The 13553-nt window shown below is 38.9% G+C and overlaps 1 protein-coding gene across 1 annotated transcript in view; it reads left to right on the plus strand.

The window, feature by feature from the left end:
- The window catches only part of LOC140165632 (uncharacterized), a 361058-nt gene that overhangs the window by 174203 nt on the left and 173302 nt on the right, over positions 1-13553 (plus strand).

Consider the following 13553-nt stretch of genomic DNA (forward strand, 5'->3'; position numbering starts at 1 on the left):
AGGATTTAGATAATACTATAATACTCGTTGCAATCAGGATTATTTGGGATAAAATCTGTATTCATACTACCTCGTACAATAAACTCTCACCATTCCCGGGTAATCATTGTGGATGGACTGAATGACGTCATACGCCTCAGTATAAGCTCGTCTATCCAGGATATGCTTCTATGCTTTATATATTCCATGCACACGTATAACAGGTGAATTGTCTATATTGTATAACCCTGCTCAACGAGATCGCTTGATAGACATTTTGTATGAAATGTATTGATGCACATGCATGCATTCAATCAACCCAATGTTTGGATAGGGTTTTACGGTACCTTGGTTTTTAAATGCTCGATTCTCTTGTGTAATGCAGGGCTATGCATATCCATAATGGGATGGGGGTATACTGATAAAAGAAAACCCTTTGGGTAGGTAGGTCGACATGATGTTGTAAGATAATGTATGATACGCTTCAATTGTATGCTAGGGTATGCTTAATGCTCTGCGTGCTAGCCATAGCCTTCAACATAAAAAATCCAAGTTTTGAGATATTTTCTCAAAATATTAAGAGCTATCTAAAGAACCACTGAACCAATACTAGGCTTGTTTGTACTCATTTACTTGCATTTTTCATGCTGATTCCAAATATGGTAATGAAAAAATACAATTCTGAAATTTTTTTTTTTTTTTTTAATTTGTCGTCTGCAGTCGACACCCGCGTGGAGAGAGTTAAGAAATTTATAGTATAAAATAATCATGATGGTCACATTATGTTAATCACAATGTATGGTAAATGGTTAATATTTCAGGTGAAATGCATTTATATTTTCAACGTGAAACTAAATTGATTAAAGATATAAGTACAGTATATGGTCCCGGTTCCACCAACTAGGTGCGTAACCTCCCCAAACCCGCCGGCAGCAAAATAAGTAGCCCTACCCGGTTTCGGCCCGGTCTCCACGAATAGAAGTGTTGTTTTTCTGTTCTCCACGGATAGCCCTTGATGGTTCATGCATCTACCTACTAATAAATGAAGCACAAAAGTATTATGCAATCTTGATCCGATTCCCCTTTTTCTTTATATGCGCTATTGATCATGAAAAGCACATGAAAATGATAATTTACAAAGGTTCTTGTAGACAAATCCAAAATTATTTCGGAATAAAATGTTAAACATACCTCACTGACGTTTTGTGCTACAAATTGACTAACCTGGGTTGACTGATCAACTCTCACATCCCTCGCCTGTTTCCTGTTGGAACTTGGCGTTGGTTGCGTTTTTGGAGCGGAATAATTGGTCATAAATGTGGGGTAGGAAGTGGTTGCCCTCGTCTCGGTTGAATGTGTTGCCCCGCCCTTGCCGAATCAAGATGGCTTCGTTAATGTGTCTTCGCTTTCTGTAGACTATTGTGGCTCAATTATGTATGAGACTTCAAAAGCACTTGCTGAAATACTAGGTCCTCTAGTAGGACAATCCGACCACCATGCCATGAACTCGAAAGATCTCGCTGAGGACTTGATAGAGGCCATCAGCCTTTCGCCATCTTGTGGGTACAAATAATGATACGCGTGTTCAACTGTTCATGGGTTGGACACTACGCGCAGGTCGCAGCTTGCCACGCAGCTGTTATCACGCATCGACACAGTGATTTTGCTGTTCACGCATGGAGATCGAACGACCATCGCACAGTGTCATCGACCCTGTATCTTCATGGCAGAAATCGCCATGGTAGGTTGAATCCACAGCCACGATTGGCCATTTGGTTCAGACCTTTGAAGCTCTTTGAGACGAATAATTAGTCGAGGGACATGACTAAGGCTACTCACAATAGCCGGGTAATTGATCTTGGTTGTGCGTGAATAAGTTTGTATACCCCATTGAGGTCAATGGGCATCGACTTTTATACTGCCTAGTAGTGAGTGCAGCTGTACTACACGATGTAGTCCATACAGGACCAACGCAATATAAAATTAGAGTTTTGGTCCGATTTTGAGTTCAAAGCGCACGGCCAATTTTCAAAGCGCATTCTAGCGACCATCATATCTGTTCAACACGTATTTTCAAGTGTATGAGACCACATCTGGTTTCTTGAGAAAAATTCATTTACGGGAGATATTCATCATTTTCTAACCCGGTATCCGAAGATTTTCGTCTGATGTCAAAATCGTGCATAGCAATTCACGTGTATCGATCCCGTGTATTCATTTTAGTGTCTCCAAATAATTATTAGCCAGGTGGTGTCGGTGTGCATCGCAGCGTGTATCCACAAGATGGCGGCATATGACGTCACGCTGACGGCCTCTATAGGGATTTTGATCGACGATGGTGACGAGTTCATCTCCCACGATGCTGCGTCCCTGTTCACAAACAAACACCCTCATTAGTGAAGCCTTAGAGATCATTAAACGGCGGCTAACGGAAGATCGCATTCCATGTGATAGAACCAACCTAACTGTTGATGATATCATGGAGCTCACCACCACATATTTCTCGTTCCGTGGTCAGATTTACCAACAAAAGTTCGGCACCACGATGGACTCCACGGTAGCCCAGAATATGTAGATGATGTATCAGAGATAGTTAGCAAAGGTTCAGCAGAACAGCTCACATCGCGCCAGGTTGACAAAACAGGCAACATCAAATTTACGTATGAAAACGAAAAAAACAGACAAATTGCTTTCCTTGATACTCTGTTAAAAAGCAGGACGGTTCAGTCAAACTTTCAGTCTACCGAAAAAACACATACAGATCAATACTTTCATTTCCAATCCCACCACCCACTTCAACACAAACTCAGTGTCATTCGTATGCTAATGGACAGAAAGGAAAAGGTTATCACGGAAGAGGCAGACAAGCTTGTTGAAGAGAACAAAATCAAAGAAGCTCTGAAATTGTGCGGTTACCCTGAATGGGCATTTAAAAGATACCTCTGAAAAAAGATCAGACGCAGACAACCACCAGAGGCATGGTTGTCCTCCCTTACAAAGAGAGACTTTCTCAGCGAGCGAAACGTGTGTTTAGAAAACATCAGTCATCTGATTCAAGCCACATCAGACTCTCAGGAACATACTGGTACACCCCACGACATATAACAAACAGCGGAATGTGTCTATGAAATTCCATGCCTTAACTGTGACAAATCTTACATAGGGGAAACCACGAGAGTATTCGGATCACGCCTCAAAAAACATAAGACCGAAGCTGACAAAGCCTCAAATAAGGCATTCACAAGATCACAGAGAAAAGCCTCGGTAACATGAGAGGTAAACTTATTCAGCCATAACGGACCACGTAGCGGAGGAAAGCCATGTCATAGGTTGGGAAGATGCAAACACCAGGGACAAAGAGCAAAACAGAAAGTGAAGACACATTAAGGAAGCTATCTTGATCCGACAAAAGGGGGCCAACACATTCAACCGAGACGAGGCACACCATCATCATCCCTATATCTTCGTCTTAAAAATTGCCGTGGTAGTACGATAAATCCTCACGTTTTTCAACAACTACGCATGGTGATTTTGAGCTATTTTGTTCGAGATAGGCCGTGCGACTCAGGCTATGCATACAATTTGAGATTTTGAGAGCCGGCCACACTGTTTCTATTCTATGTTTTACGATTTTCGCATGATCAGTATATGGCTGGCCGTAACCGCCACAACGTGGAGCTGCTACGCGTAGCTTACTTTTCGCTTCGCGGAGCTAAATTGACCAATCATGTTAGATCTTTTCATTACGCGGAGCCAGTTGATGCATCATCGTTCCAGAGAGAAAACTCTTGCCAAAATTAATGTTTACTATGTGGATTTTAAATGAATCGAATGTAAATAAACCACAAACAGTTGTACAGGATCAATACCATTGTTTGATTAGTGTATAGTCAATGTTATCTTGCATGCATGTGCCATGTGTGTGGCGTGTTTGTTTGTTTGTCTACTGTGTCAGGCCAGGATCACTGACACCCACGGTAGGCCTACTGATACTGTCATACTATCACGGTGATCATATTGTTGAATGTTGTTGACTTTAAAATAATCATGATGCAGTCATGTCTACAGTAGAATTCACCACGACCTTTGAAGGACTTAAACCACATTAAAAGCTATTAAACCAAGATAACACTCAATGAAAACAGCTCAACTATATTACATCAGATCTTCTCTGGTTAAATACACACTGCACTTGTGTCTGTTTTACCTGTGCAATGAACAATGAGCTGGTATTATAGTTTCAGTTGGGTGAATGATTATAAAGCGAACGCAAGGTAACAATACTGTCTGGGCTTTTGTTTACGAAATGAGACAATAGTCTGCTTATTGTTAACCAGCGTTCTTGAAAATGAGAAGCATAATGGTTTGCAGACTTAACACAGTTTAGAAATAATTTGTTCATATTTTTTGGTGTTATCTGTCGTTTACATATCCTTCCTAAAACACAAAAGTACCAATATTTCCAAACACCTAAATTAGCTAAAAATTTAGGAAATGTTACAAAACTATATTTTCTAGAATTTCAGAGAATACTTTAAATATTGACTGGTTATTTTTTACACAGTGACGTCATATAGGCAATGGCATAAAACCTTCTAACATACACTAGGTCACGCGTCAATGGTGAGCGCACTGAGTATTGTGTATAGGAAAACGGGCAGTACCGTAACTACAGTATGTATGGCCTACTAATAGTATATAAAGTAAATCCGAACTGGTTTGCTGAAGGTCGAATTCCGTAGGCCACGCCGCGCAAGATGTACAAATCAGCTCCCGGCGATACACTGCAGATCGCAGAATTGTGTGCATGGTTTACCACCACTCTGCCTAGCTATATAGTTGTGTACAATACTGTATGAGTTTCTTGTGAGTGCATGTCCATCTTAATAATAAGTCGGTTCGTACTTTTCATAAATTACTTTTTGAATCATAACTATCGTGACCGAGGATATCTTGCAACTACGTGAAGCTCGTCTGGCAAATTCTTAATGACTAAATTCGCTTCACGTAATGAGTAAGTCGTACTTGATTGGTCAGTTTTACCTCCGAGTAATGAAAAACTCTAACATGATTGGTCAATTTGGCTCCACGGAACAAAAAGTCAGCTACGCGTAGCAGCTCCACGTTGTGGCGGTTGCGGCCTACCATATCAGTATCCCATATGATATTTCTATTGTAAGAAAATTTTATTTGTTGTCACGTAAATCACAGGTTTCGTTTAAATGTACTAACTGGATATTAAATGTACTAATTGGTGAGGACCGGTATTTTGCTGTGGATATGTTTAACTGCAATTTTGATGTAAAACATTTGAAATCCGCTGTAAAAATTTGGATAATATTCAACTCTTTGAGAAAATTATTTTATAAAGGAATGCTGGTAAAACCAGGTGCAATACAATGTACATTATTGACACACTATCACGCTCTTTATCTTCGTCAATAATAGAATAATCGATTTCAATCGAATTGAATGCATGAGTTTGTAGTTGACTACTGAGCGACCTAAGCGATCGATTGCTAGCCAATCAGATAGAACTCCTTTTCTTGCGTTCAGTGAAATACCACTCGCCTGTCGCTCACTACCACTCGCCCGTCGCTCACCAACGGAGTATTAAATTTATATTTATCGTATAGGACGTCGACCGTGTGCGAGGGCGATCACTTCCTACCCCACATTTATGACCAATTACTCCACTCCAAAACGTCACCAACTTCAAGTTCCAACAGGAAACAGACGCGTAGTGTGAGAGTTGATCAGTCAATTTGAGAAAGTAGGCCTACTACGGTGTAGTACAAAACGTCATGTTTGACATCTTTATACCGAAATACTTTTGGATTTGTATGCAAGAAATTTGGTAAAACTTGTGTAGTCATCGATACAGTTGGTTGCACAAGCTTCGAAAAAGTGACAAACGAAAGTAACCTCTACACGACCCGTACCGGAAGGCTTCGGTGGCAACCTATTCAAAGATATTTTGTGGTGAAGTAGTATAATCATGATAATCATAATCATCACTTCGGTATTTTTGTATTGAATAAAACCAGCGAAACCCAAAATCGAACCATTTTGTCAAACATATGGCGATTTGTCCAAAGTCCCGTCATTTGGGAGTACACAAAAATTGTTATTTCTATCTTGCCAAAAACGAATGGTGGGTTAAAGATACATACTTGTTTTTGTTAAAGATACATACATGTTTCTGTATTGAACTAAAACTTGGAAACTCCTTTGGTTCATGTTGGTGCGACCTGTCTACTGACGTCTTATAGAATTCGCCTGTGATGTTGTTTGTTTGTTTGTTTGTTTGTTTGTTTGTTTACCCAGGTTGGTCCGTGAGGGACACATGCTAATCCATGGACCGTTCCAAGCTAATACTAAAATAAACAAAAGCACAAGCCTGGAATAAAAAAGTACAAGCCTGGATAGCCAGTGTAGGCTAATAAAATGCATGCTGGCCTAGATAGCTTTGATAAACAAAGCAAGAAATGGAAGAAAATAGCAAGGAAAAGGAGAAAGGAGACAAGGCCACTTCCAAACACAATTGTACAATTTTACTCTTAGCCCTTACTTCGTAAGAAAGGAAACTGGAATTCCAATCTCAAGCTCCGATGCAAAGGCTTTCCTAACCCTTCTAATATGTATTGTTATGTGATCATGTCGCCTTTGCTATTCATATTCCCGGGGGGGGCACTCAAGTTTTTTTTTGGTAGGGTGTGCCACCGCCAGTTTCGAACTTGAGGTCTAAGGAACTGATCGGCAGGTCAAAAGGGGGTCTAGGGAACTGATCGGCCGGTCAAAAGGGGGGTCTTGGGAACTGTTTGACCGGCCAAAAGGGGGTCTTGGGAACTGATCAGCTGCCAAAATCTGAAAAATCTCGGCAACTAAACCATGCAGGCCAAACCAGGGTTCAATTTTGTTGCGTTTTTGCCACAGATTTTTGAAGGAATCGATTTCACTTTGAATTGTGCATTAAATTATTAAATCAGGAGCCACTATGGTTTCTGAGAGTGTGTGGTTCCCAGTAGTTTCTCTCCCTATGGATAATATAGGTACACGGTCTGTAACACAGACTACTGTGGAACGGCTAGAAAAATTTCGGGGCTTCAGAGCGGGCAATCAATGAATTCAGAGGGTCTAAGGAACGGCTAGCGGCTCTGAAAAAGGGGGTCGTCGCCGCGGCACATACCCGTATAGCTGGGAAATGTGAGTGCCCCCCCCGGGTTCATATTGAATAGACAATTCGTGTCTACACGGTACACACATTATGTCAACACTTATTGAACTCACCAATCCTGCTTAACCCCATTAATAACCATAAATATAAACATACCAGTCTTCTAATTATGCCATATACCTCGATAAATGTCAATTTATCAGGCGGGAGCAGCAAATTGTCTGTAGAATTTGCACCATCTAACCAATCTTGGTTTGAGAGGCATTCTCAAACACAACGCACTGTTTGCTCATTGTATTTTTACTGGTGACTTTAGATAACAGTTTGACGTAGATTATTCAGATATAATAAACTAGTGTTTGTTTTGGGCAAATGTCATAGGGGATGGGGATAAAGCATTTCTATACGATTTCTACAGACATTGCTCGATATCATCATCATGTCACAAATGGGGGGGGTAGCAGCTCATTTAATAGTTCCGTCGTTATTACTTAGAGATTGATTTTTGACCAATTAAATGAAAGGAAAAAGTACGATCCGTCCTATTAGTGAATAATTAATTATGTAACTCAAAATACTATAAATATAATTGGAGCTAGGCCAAAAATAATAAGGAAACCAAAGTGACCCTAATTAAATATGCTAATGTGTGGAACGATATGCATCATTTTGCTTCCGCATAACATTTAGAATATCATACCATATGTTTCGATGGTCTATGATCATACTAAACTAGATAGCGTTTCGCATACTGCTCGCATAATTCAGACTAATTTGAATTAACGACCATTTCCACTGTTAATAAAGCGTCAACACTGGCAACGTCGAGAGCCGTTCTATATCTGACGAGGTCGAATGGTATATGATACGCATACGTTTAAGCAGAAATGCGTGTTATGCGTCAAGCGCCAAGACGTATCTACATTTCTAAATAGATTTGGATCCCCACATAAACCACTTCAAATCAGTTCATATGCGGCTGTAGATCTCACATCAACTGACTACATCTTCATAATCATATTCAAGTATTCCCTTATATTATTATAATTATGAACCAAATTGAGAAAGGACTTGCCGCCTTTAGAAACCAGACACAATGCCGGAGGCTATCGCCCGGCTAAATTATTATCTCAAGTAATCAATAATAATATTGAAATAATCTGGACAGTAAAAGAAACATGACATATAGTGACAATAAACTGGTGTTATTTTTGCATCGGTGTGTAAGTGTCATACAAAATCAATTATATCAGTACTTCCATGATTACATGAAGCTAATTAAGTGAGCTGAAATCGTTTAATTATTTTGGTTGGCGATCGATTTATCCGTTTCTCTTTCTGCATGCTCAGTGGAGATTTAGAGACGCACTCCATCATGTATTATGGTTGCAAAAAAGAAACTGATAATTTTTCACAAGGTCATATCTTAATATTCTGTGCATCAAAATGAACTAAAATTACACACAGGATTACTTCAATACTCTTCTCTAAACACAAGTCAGTAGCCAATCAGTTGTCCAACTGACGCAACAGCAAAATGCACTGACATTGCACAGCTTCCTGGACAACATTCACAGCCCAATCATTGGCACCCAGCACAAGAAATCTGAGAGAATGCACTTACATAGATGACAATTTCCAAAGAGTAAGTGGAATAGTGTGGAACGGGCCTGATTTCTGCTTTTCTCGCACTTTCTTCAAGAAACAGATCTTGTTCTACACTATTCCACTTACTCATCATTTCGTAGTTTGTAGACATTTAATTTTCGGTGACTATTAAATGTCGAGTTCAGTTGACATCATGAAAATACATACTAGTTAGACCTTTTCAAAATTTGCATGACCTCACAAAATCTACCTGATAAAACGCGTATAATAATGGAGCACAAGTAAACCCCATTTATGGTTCGATGGTTATTGAAACTGAACAAGTGTTCCTGTAAAATTAGGATAGAGTCTTATATGAAGCGGATAACGCAGATGGATAATAAAACTACTTTGTGATATAGTCAAGTTGTTTATTAACTTCACATAATGTTTAGGTAACTTTTATAAATCGATTTTAAAACGGGTTACTTATGGTAAAATAAGCTAAAACAGGCACTGCATTGGTGGTTTCTTTTGGCGGTAGACTGACCAATTAAACATGTTTAACATAAATAGCTACTGAAGATTATATATGAATTTGAGGTTTCACCGTGAAAGATTACGATTTAGCCTTGCTTATCAATTAGCCTACAGTGAAAGGGGAATTCAGTGAAGCAACAGCAGGCTCGTGGCACTGGGCATTGCTTGAAAAAAGGAGCGGGGCTATTTCCTTACATGGCATAAGGAGAGGGACTATTTTCTTGCATGGCATCTGAAAAAGGTGCTTAAAATCACTGAAAAATACCAAGCTATGTAGCCAAAAATGTGTAAATTTCAGAGTACCATGCAGAAATGATATGCTTTCTACAATTATTTCACAGTTTTGATGAAAAGTTCCCCGAATTCATCCGCTGCATTTTCCCACCCAGCCGGTGTGCTCCTATCTCGTCCCAAAAAGAGGGCGCATTGTAAAATTGTGATCATCATAACGCTTTTGGTCATTTGTAGATAATGTCTTTTCGCTGTGAGAGTTCCATGTAGGAGAAAATCGTGCTCGAAATTATCCATTTTCAATTGAAAACTGTGTTATAGGGAATTAGTGGTATTGAACCTATACTTTGGGCTCGAGCCATTACAGCTTATAGACAGGAAGTCTGGAAAAGTGACCTTTAGCACACCGAGTACATTGTCTTCTCGTGTATTTCAATTGGAAATGCGGAAGCGTGACCAGATTTTCTGGCAAATTTGTTGCTTTTTTGCAACTTTATAGTATTATTGCAGGAGTTTACCATGTTTACGTCGATAACTTCTTTTTCCCCTCGGTAAATACTTTCAAAATTTAGTTCTTGAAAACATACAAAAAATTCAGAATCTCCCATCATTTCGTCTTAAAAGTTCCTATCTGTTAGCATTGTAGCACATCTACTGATCTTGGTGGTCTTGATATGGCGGCGCCAATGGGTCACGTGGGCATTAAATTAAGTGTCTATTCACCTTTTCGGTAAATCCCATAACCCTTTGCGAGTACACCTGAGAACTCGTCATTTGACGTCACGCCACCTTGCAATGCGCACTAACGATGTTCCATAAGCGATGTGCGCATCGGCGCAGATCGGTGTGACGTCAAATGACGAGTTCTCAGGTGTACTCGCAAAGCGTTATGGGATTTACCGAAAAGGTGAATTATTAAATAGCCTAAGATGGCTGCTGATGACGATACTTATTTGACTGATGATAGGTGACGAGTAGGAGAGATGGAAACCTAGGACCACTTGTCTAAAGGACATCATACGAATACTTATACAGCATCACCGATTACAGAACAGGTCGGGAGTAACCAGGAGCTTATAGCGCCCTATTTATGCTATTTAAGCACTATGGCACAACTATATATAACTTTTCCCCATTTCCGTTTAATCTATTTTGGAGGTGCCATAGATACTTTGTTTTTTGTATTTTTGCTAAATACGCTTCCATCTACATTGCAATGAGAAACAGGAGCTTGCATAAGGTACTCCGAAGTGTTCATTTTACCATTACTGACCATATTAATACTATGCCGGGGAATTTATGTTAATCATGAGCTATCATGGACTCGTATTGATATCGACTATGTCTGTTGAGTAAAACAAATACTCACTTTATATGTGTAGCAGGTGTATTAGGCGTGTACAGTACCATTTAGGATTGCACATGATCGTGATTTCACATTTCCGGTAGCTATAGTTGCGATATACATTAAAATTTGTGCAATCTACTGGAAACGAAAAGTTGGTCAATAAGCCCAATCGCCATTCTAACTTCCGGTTTTTGAGAGCAGTTTTGGGACACTTTGACCTCTGACATATCGGGAAAATTGACGTAATTATTATTAATTTTCTTATTATTGTCACAATTTTGATCATTAAAAATACCAAATAATTAATTTATAAAATAATAATATTTTTTTATATTTGTTTTAAATATTGTAAAACATGTTTGATTATATTTTGTACGTACAAAAACCCAATATTTCTGAATTTTCTGAAAGGTCAAAGGACAAAGTGTCCCAAAACTGCAAAAACTTTCCTACAATGCATTGCAAACTTCCAATGCCGATTGGGCTTATTGGGACTACTTCGATGAACTACACAATTTGTAATATGAACCATTAAGAGATGAGCAATAGATTGCAGTTTGAGTTTACAATGTGTGCCGATCTGGCAAAACCGAAGGTCGAAATCACCTTTCTCTCCGTGTTGACTCATAGATACACAATTGACAAGCTGTTCTGAATGATTCAAAACAAGCTAACTATTTATTTTGAAGTGCAGTATTACTGGACAATGCTTTTGCATATAAATCACAAAATACAGACAATCAATGATTTTAAATGTGATACCCGGTAATCACTTGATCAGTTTTGCTCACTATTAAGTTCCAGAAGTAATAACCAGTTGTTCCAAATGTATGTCCAGTGATGAAGTCCAATGTAGTGATTAAGTCAACTGACAGAACATATTATATTGACCACTAAGCAAAGAGGACTATCAGAAAATAGTGTTGCTTTTCCATTCACTCCTTTCTTTAGGAAACAGTAATAGTAATCCAATCTGCTCCACTTGATATTCTGTCGGTCCGTGTCACGTCACTTCCGGTTGATGATGTTCGAGTGAAAACAAGTCCCTAATTCGATTTTTGTTGATGATTTCTGTCATTGGTGTTATGTAAATTTCGATCGCAAATAGTCAGTGGAATCAAACAACCGTTTTTAAGTCTTCAGAGTGAAAGAAACTTACTTGATTTACCGTTTATATACTGACAAACTTAAAATTAAATTCCATGGTCGAGTGTCGTTTTTTCCGAAATTGAATGCCACTCCAGCAACATCGCTATGTAGCCTCCTTCACAGCCGGTTTCTGTTGTTCACAACAAACCGTGCACCACATGCAGTTTGGGCCCGAGACTAGAGATAGCCCGGATGTTCGACCGACATAATACCAATAGAATTTCACAAACCAGACTTCATCATATCAAAGAAGACCAATATCGTCGTAAGGAAAACCTCCTATGCTTTTGGCCCCTGAGTATGTTTAAAACAAAACTGCCAACAGATTACATAGGTGGTTTTGATTTCAGGGGCCAATGATACATAAGAGGTTTTTCCTGCCCAACAAATATATAAATCCCTTTTTGGACAAATGCGAGCACTTTGGCGTAATCGACGATCTCCTTCAATCAGTGACCGAACTGGCCGCGCTCCAATTATTTGGTTTACAGCTGCTCTTCTTTGTCCTAGGAGAGTACTTAGCTATAATTTCAATGGGATTCCCAAGAAATTATAATCCATGAAAGGGGGTTTCCCATCTATCTAACATGAAATAACTTTCAATGTCACAACATGTGTGATACAATTATATAATTCTGCACATCACAATTGCTACTACCAGTGGTTGATATCGTACGGTATTATACATTTCTTTCAGTAGTGAATTGCTAAGACAAGGAAAGCCTACTATTATTGATATCAAACATTGACACGGTCGCAATACAACTATAGTTCAACAGTTAACGTTATAGGAACTTTGACATTTCTATCCTTCCCTTAATCATATTCATCAAGTCATCTCCAAGACTGTTGAATTCATATAACCTCAATTGTTTTTGATTTAAATCATCATTCTAATCCATCCAGCAATTCATTCATTAATTCATCCAACACAGCATGTTAAGTTCAATTTACCGCTATTAGTATGGCATAAGTTTCTAGCTCTGATGATGGGCTCTCCTCGAATCTCAAGAGAGCTTCAATTCAGGCGTGCAATTCCGTGTACTAAGCGGAAAGCTAGTGTGTGTGTCGTAGAAGCAATTGTTGGTTTTCATCATGCTATACATGTGTACAGAACAAGAGCTCAGGGACTTCTTATAAAGTTTTAAGAAAGACAACCTTAGCATGCGCGCATTCAGTCTCGCTAAGAAATGTTGACGCCATTTTTATGTCTTTTTGCCCGAAAATCGATCCATGAGATATAGAGCTCCACACATACAAAAACATTATGGTGTTGGTTGCATGCATAATTGCTAAGAACAACACGTATAGATTTCCGTCGGTGTGATTTCGTTAACATTTGATCAAAACATAATGACTTATATTTGAATAAATTAAGTTACCTGAACTTGTAATGTACTCCAGAGCTGTATTTGTAAGTGGCTTGGCTTTATATTGAAAATTATTCAGCGATTTTGAATTATGCACTGGCTGCATGGTTTCAAATATAAGATCATAAATATTCAGTCGTGTGGTGTTGAATAATGTATTCGAACAAATAGT

The sequence above is a fragment of the Amphiura filiformis genome, chromosome 12, assembly GCF_039555335.1.
Source record: "Amphiura filiformis chromosome 12, Afil_fr2py, whole genome shotgun sequence".
Lineage (NCBI taxonomy): Eukaryota > Metazoa > Echinodermata > Ophiuroidea > Amphilepidida > Amphiuridae > Amphiura > Amphiura filiformis.